The sequence below is a fragment of the Hylaeus anthracinus genome, unplaced genomic scaffold (assembly GCF_026225885.1).
Source record: "Hylaeus anthracinus isolate JK02 unplaced genomic scaffold, UHH_iyHylAnth1.0_haploid 11989, whole genome shotgun sequence".
Lineage (NCBI taxonomy): Eukaryota > Metazoa > Arthropoda > Insecta > Hymenoptera > Colletidae > Hylaeus > Hylaeus anthracinus.
Window position 1 is genome coordinate 8,729,898 of NW_026534337.1, and position 7,044 is coordinate 8,736,941.

Sequence of the window (7,044 nt, forward strand, 5' to 3'; positions counted from 1 at the left end):
CATATAAAACGATTCTCTGATGTCGAATATAAACATAATCTCTAGTTTGAGCAACCGTAAACAAAAGATGGGCAAAATTCGTATTAAGATAAACATTTCAAATAACGAATAAAAGACGGCTAATTTTATGCATTTACGATGAATATGAATCTGAAAAATATATACCAAATGAAATATTCATATATATAAAGTGTATACTATATTCATTTTATACGTTGTATAATTAGCACACATCGTAAATGCATAAAATATGCACTCTCAAAATTATATAAACAGACACTGATCCGTGTGACTGTTGAATCAAATGAATATCGTTAATAAATCACTACACTATGTCTTCATTTGTTATCTACTACTTCAATAAAATTTTGCTCACCTCTGATGTAAATGCACGACCCAACTGTGAGACAAGACAATCCTAATTCAACCTGGTGTCAGTCGAAGGTTAAGTACGAAGCAGTCGAAGTCGATTGAGTCAAATAAATACGAATTGATCCGTTTTTATCGGTGAAAATATGTAATTAGAATTAGAGACAATGACTTACAGGTACGTTTAACTGTCTATTGTCTAGTGATGCTGGTTGTTTGGCAAAGAGCTCGCCGTTGCCTGAGTTGCAGCGGGCAACGCACCAACCAAGGCTACCAACCGCGCCGCCATCGTGGATCATTCGATGATAGACTCAAACGATATCAACTCGTAGGAAACGGGTAAGTTCTCATAATTCGTTACTTGTACACGTGCGAGAATAGATCCATCGATATCGATCGTTAATCTCAACTTTCATGCTATAAATTTCATTCTATCGTTTTCATTAGTATTATTATCGATAGAGTTTTGAAAACTAGTTGGATCGGAAAGGCTTACTATCCTTACTAAAGAATTACTTCGAAAAGATTAGAGATAGATGGTGCTTATCCGTCAATTTGATATTGTAGAATTTCCAGATGATATTTCATACCGCTATCGTACATTGCAAAACATTATTTGATTGTAGATTGTCGTTTTTATTGAACAAATGACGAATCAAAAGATATTTATCTCTTATTCGTTATGCGAAATTTTATATTATCTAGAATTTGGCCCATCTCTGCGACAGACTGTACGTTGGTGCTACCTAGCGGTTGTTTTTTGAACTTCGCAAATACTTTATGGGCAGTAAATTGTAAACACTGGAAAATATGTAAACACCTATCTCAGAATTACTTTAAGACACCGTACCAAACGTACTCGTGCAACATAAATTCACTTGCACGATATAGTCTGATTGTTCGTTAGTTTTTACACTAGGAATCTCGTTTACATTCAACTCATTTTTATGTTAACATTCACGGCGAAATCAAGGGCAAACTCTATCCATATTTAGCCATATTTAATGCAAGCCGATTGAAGGGTTAAATTAAAATTCATTAAGTTCGCAGGAAATTTTGCAAACTTTGAATGATACTGATATTGTCAAAATAAAAAATAATGAATATAATTACATGTCCAATCGCTACCAGTCTTTTTGTTTATAAAATAATCCAATTACAATTTAATTTGTACAAACAGTTTATACGTTTTACTTTGCGCGATAAGACTCAAAATATCTTTCCTTGAAGGATTAATTCAATCGGAGTTTTCGATGCTTATTAATTATGAAATGGCAAACAAACGAACGCCATTACGAGAATAACTTCTCTTATCGGTTGGTCCCGAGTTCATTGCACGTAAGTGTTTAGTATGGCACTTTAAATCAGTCGGATGCCAGTGCTAGTAAATCACACTTTACGTTATTACGTTCGTGAGTGTATGTGCACGTTCCAACGCGTTCGTACACGCGCGACCATAAGCGCGTTAGGGAACATTGTGTCAACGCACTTAGAGGAGGGGAGGGGGACTCAAGTAATCCTCCACTCTCGTTGACCCAGCCAATTGATCGAATCGTTTAATCGTGGAAAAATTTCGCTACACACGAAATCGTTGACGCAAAACACCGACTTTGCGAGGTCACTTCAATAATAAATATACATAAAACATAATTTACCCACAAATCAAACAAAAATATTTGCTATTTTCTTGTCAGTCTCCCCCTCGGTATGTAATTATCTACAATAATAATGCAATGTTGGCTGTCTGTACTCAGGACAGTGCCTAATTAGTATTTTGGCGATTAACCTCATTTTTAATGACGATTGATCTCAGTTGATCTATGCCTAAGCATTTATTGCAACAATTAGTGACATCTGTCACAGGGCATTACAAGCAGTTTGGCAGTAACACAAGATCGCGGTTGATAAAAGATTTCACTCTCAAGAAAGTATGATTACCGCAATTGAACTCTAAACAACTCGAGGCACGCGAAGTACATTCTTTATATCTAGAGAGAACGATCGAGGATCGAAAAGGTTAAATACACGAATATAGGTTATGATTGATCATACAGCATCGCAGCATACATACATAATTCGGTAATTGTTCCAGTGACAAATGGCTACACAAAGAAACCAATGTTGAGAGATAATTCAGTTAATGGTCGTTGCGACAATGAACTACTTAGATTCTTCGAGGATTTTTTTAACTTAGCACAGATTAGAAAAATATCGAGACTTTGTTACGTCAGAAATGCTGATTCGAATTCCTATTCTTTTGGAAATTTCTGTATCTTAAACTGCGGATCTTCATTGATTTATGGAAAATTTGAATGTGCAAGAATCTAGAAAATGCAAACAATATGCAGGAATATAAAAAAGATTGAAAGTAAAGTTCGTGTTATAATATTTGCAGAATAAAATAAATTCCTATTTAGGTTCGATTTTTGTAGGCACGTTCGCGAGGATTTTATTTTGCGTAAAGATCCGCAGTCTGGTCATAAGAATCGTACAAATACTTATTGCTTCGATACTTTTATCCACTTTTCCTATTTTTTTTTGTTAATTTCACAAATTATATTAACTAGTAAATGTTGTTTGGACTACATCTATCATAGAGATTTCCGAGAATATATAAAATATCATTGATCATAAACGAAGAAGTTAAGAAACTACAACTTCACACAAATTTTGGGGAGAAATTGATCGGTGTACGAATACATTCTACACCCACTGTATGTATATTATTGTTGATATTTTGTAATATGATACTGTTTGTTTATAATAACATCCAGTCATTCTTTACGACATTAAAGTAAAGATTGAAATCCAAACGAAACAAAAAACCACTGAGAAATTACGCATCTTCAACGAGATCAAAGATTCTCGTGTCTCGAATAGCCGATGCACTACTGTTCTCAATTTTCGCTTGCGCATGTTATAAATTATCAAAGTTAATTACTAGGTACGCGACAATCGAGGTTAGTTTAAGGAGACAATAGAATTGGTCGCAATCGGTAGCGACAAGTTCGTAATTACCGCGAATAAGTGTCGATAGGGGGGGCCATAAAACTTCGCCCGATTCATGCCGGTGCGCCAGTCTGCGATTGAACGTCGGAGCGCTCGTACCTCGGCAAAGGTCGCGCCAGCTCGTACGTTCCCAGTGCCGTACGCTCGCCCGTGATTTACTTCCAGTTGTCCAACATTTTCTCGTATTTTACCGTATAATTTTCGCCAATCAACCCCTCGTCGCGATCGCGCACTCTAATACCGCGTTTCTTCGCTACGACCGTTCCAATCGTTGACCGTATCAAGCCAAAGAATAGCCGTGAAGTGCGCGTACATAACCTCCAACGATATTAGCTAGATGACAAGAAATAATCGACGCTGTCACAGATTCTCGAGGCACGTGTGTAGAAGTGACTAGATATTTCGTCGTCCACGCGATCGTTTCGTGCAACAAGTTCGCTTAACTTACGTGATCAATAAGAATCTTCGTGTAGTATTACGGGACATATTCTTTTCGCGCGTGAAACGCGTGGCGACTCGAAGGTGATATATTTATGGTGCTTCGGTTCGAGTCGAGTTGTTTCTTCGGTGGAATAGTGTCGAGGTTAAGGACATTCCGAAGCAGTGTCCAGTAAGGTCGTCTCGGCACGGTACGTACACGATATTTTTCATTGTCACTTGGAAAATGTACGGTGATTTCACGAGAGAAATGTTTGTAAATACGTATACGTTAGTGAGTTTCTTTTTAATTAATATTAGGTTGTCCCAAAAGTTTCTTTCGTCGGTTACATTCAATTATTTTCTGTGGCAGTGTTTATATAAATAGACGATTTAATTTCTTAGACATTGATGCTGTAACTGTAATGGAGCGAAACGAATTGTACACAATTTTGTAATGTAATATAAAACATCAATTATTGTGTATGTATTAATTATTAATAAAACGAAAGAAACTTTTCGGACAACCTAATATATGTGACGCTGAGAGTCGTAAAGAGAACACGTTTAGTTAAGATTCAAGATCCTATAATGGATACAATTTGGAGACGATATAACACCAAACCAAATACAAAATATAAAAATATTAGAAATGCTGAATTTTGTTGAGAAGTTAAGGGGTTAGTCGCAGTCAGGAAAATGAAAACTGACACTTTCTTGTGCGTTCTTTTTCAGGTATTAAATAATAATTTTTATTAATGAGATCGTAAATATATTACAAAGTATGTTTTAAGGAACTATAAAAGAATTTTTGTTTTAAAAAATAGTTCATTCATTTCGTCATAAGAGGCGATTACGTGGGTGGCCACTTGGTTTGGGGTGAGCAAGATTTCGTCAAACTGGTGTACCTGAAAACAAAAATAAACGTAGATTTGGAGAATATATTAAACTAACGGGTCCCTGATCGAAGGATTTTTTATTTTCTTATATACTTTTCTTTTTATTCTCTATTTAATCACTTCATTTTATAATGAAAATTGAACTTGAACTTCAAATGTACGTCACTTTGTTTTAAATTAATTTTTTCCAAAATCCTTCGATCAGAAACCCGTTGGTCTAATATATTCTCCAAATCTACCTTTATTTTTGTTTTCAGGTATACAAGTTTGGAGAAATCTTGCTCACCGCAAACAAAATGGCCATTCACACCATCGCCACCATTATAGTTCTTAAAGATATATTTTGGCATATATCTAAATTTCATTAATAAAAATTATTATTTAATACCTTAAAAAAAAAACACAAGAAAGTGTCCGTTTTCATTTTCCTAATTGCGACTAACGTAAAGTAAAGTAACTAATCCATGTTTGTACATAAGACCACGATTCTCAGCTTTTCGTATATACAAGTGGGTGTAGAAAGTATTCGTACACCTATGATAAATTGTAATTTATTAACTTATTTTTTTATAAACAATGACATTCTACATATTCTCGGAAATCTCTAGAATAGATAGATTACAAACAAAAATAGCTATTTATGTAAGTTGCGAGATTAACAAGAAAAAAACAATTAATCGATAGAAATATCGAAGCAATTCGCACAACTGTTTAATTTTTTAAACTTGATTAAAAACAAAAGAAATTTACATTAATTTACAAATATATAGTACTTCCTTCGTGGGATTTCCTTTTGATTTTATAATTATTGTAACTCTTCTAAGCATTAAATTAACTAAATTATTAGTTAGAAGTTGATAAGAAGTGGGATGTTCTTCAATTCCTCTATTAGAGGCTTTTTTAAAAGTACTTTACTGGAAATTTGAAGCTTTCTAATTCGTACGGAGCAATAAACTAATGTGTTTACTTTACAAACTCTACTGAAAATGGTTCGTCATAAGAATCGTATAAATACTTATTGCTTCTATACTTTTACCCACTTTACGCATTCTTTTGTTAATTTCACAAATTATATTAAGTAGTAAATGTTGTTTGGACTACATCTATCTTAGAGACTTCCGTGAATATGTAAAATATCATTGATTATAGTAAAAGATGTTAAGAAACTACAATTTCACACAAAAGTTTTTTGGCAAATTGATCGGTGTACGAATACATTCTACACCCACTGTAATTGTTTAATTGTCGTCGGAATGTTCTTCATTTGTAAGATATATTTTATTACCGATTAATTACGCTACAGTCGAGTGGATCGATCGTTTCGATGATATATTTCTTCAGACGGAAGGAGAATCGATTGTCATTGTTATTGAGCTATATTTCTAAAACACATTCTTTGTCTCCAATGGAAGTACGTCTTTGCAATCCATGCTAAACTAGAACAAACTGGAACGTTATATTCGCGAACCATTATGAAAAAATATAAGGTTAATTGCGCCCTTAATTGAGCACCAATTATTCTATCGCGACAACGAGGGCGTTCGGTTCCTTTCGTGACTATTCGGGTCTTCTCGGTGCATTCAAATCTATTTGGCAAAGATTAATTAACGAACACGACGTAAAATTTGATGTAAAAGTAATTTAAACATTTTCGGCCCTTGTCTCAACGAAGAGACGAAATCATTTTATTAGAATACTCGAGCCAACTTACACACCACCAAACTGAACATAACTAATAAATAGATATAAAATACAATTGGTAAAATCTAGTTTACTATTCAAATTATATTTAATGTTCCGGAGAATCGTTATATTTCGAAGCACAGAGTGTTTTTTGCTTTCTTCCTTATCAAAGCACATAGTCACAACGATAAAAATGAAAATTCTGTCTATGCGGTTCGTAAGCATATCGCGCGAGGTACAGTTACAGAATAATTTGTTCGGTGGACACGTGCTCCGTCGTCGGCAATTTTCGCTGATCTTCGCGTAAACTCGACGTCTGTCTGGCCGTTATATAGACCACACATACACGTCGATCTAAACCAGTTCATACTGGGTTGTCGACGAGTCTGGATCGTCGAGTTCCAGAGCCTATCATGAAAAATTGATAAAAAAAAAAAGGGGGACTTTTAACAAACACTGACTATCATTTGTCGTTCTTTATCCCGTTCACTCTTGCCCGAATATTTCATTCCTTCGTCAGCCATTTGTAGCTTCGTTCTCTCGGTTTACTTGAAAATTGGTTAGTTCTTGAGTTTTCGTTTGGAACGCCGTGACGGCGCGACTGAGATACGTACAGTGAGCATAGAAAGTATTTGAACACGGTTGAATTCGTCTTTTTAACGTGTCA

The 7,044-nt window shown here is 34.9% G+C and overlaps 1 protein-coding gene and 1 long non-coding RNA gene across 8 annotated transcripts in view; one reads left to right on the forward strand and one right to left on the reverse strand.

The window, feature by feature from the left end:
* LOC128887453 (uncharacterized) overlaps positions 1-566 on the reverse strand; it is a 5,686-nt gene extending 5,120 nt beyond the window's left edge. The window contains exon 1 of the long non-coding RNA XR_008460044.1: positions 377-566. This is a non-coding gene — a long non-coding RNA (uncharacterized LOC128887453). The remainder of the gene's footprint in view (positions 1-376) is intronic.
* Positions 1-7,044, forward strand: part of LOC128887444 (trehalase-like) — a 57,204-nt gene that overhangs the window by 9,113 nt on the left and 41,047 nt on the right. For 5 of the 7 annotated variants that reach the window (XR_008460038.1, XR_008460040.1, XR_008460041.1 and 2 more), the window contains one exon: positions 573-708. The exons of 1 other annotated variant lie outside the window; for it this stretch is intronic. The gene's annotated coding sequence lies outside the window, so the exon portion shown is untranslated. Of the gene's footprint in view, positions 1-572; positions 709-3,430; positions 4,008-7,044 lie in introns of those variants that run through there. One more of the 7 variants, XM_054143305.1, reaches the window with a different exon arrangement.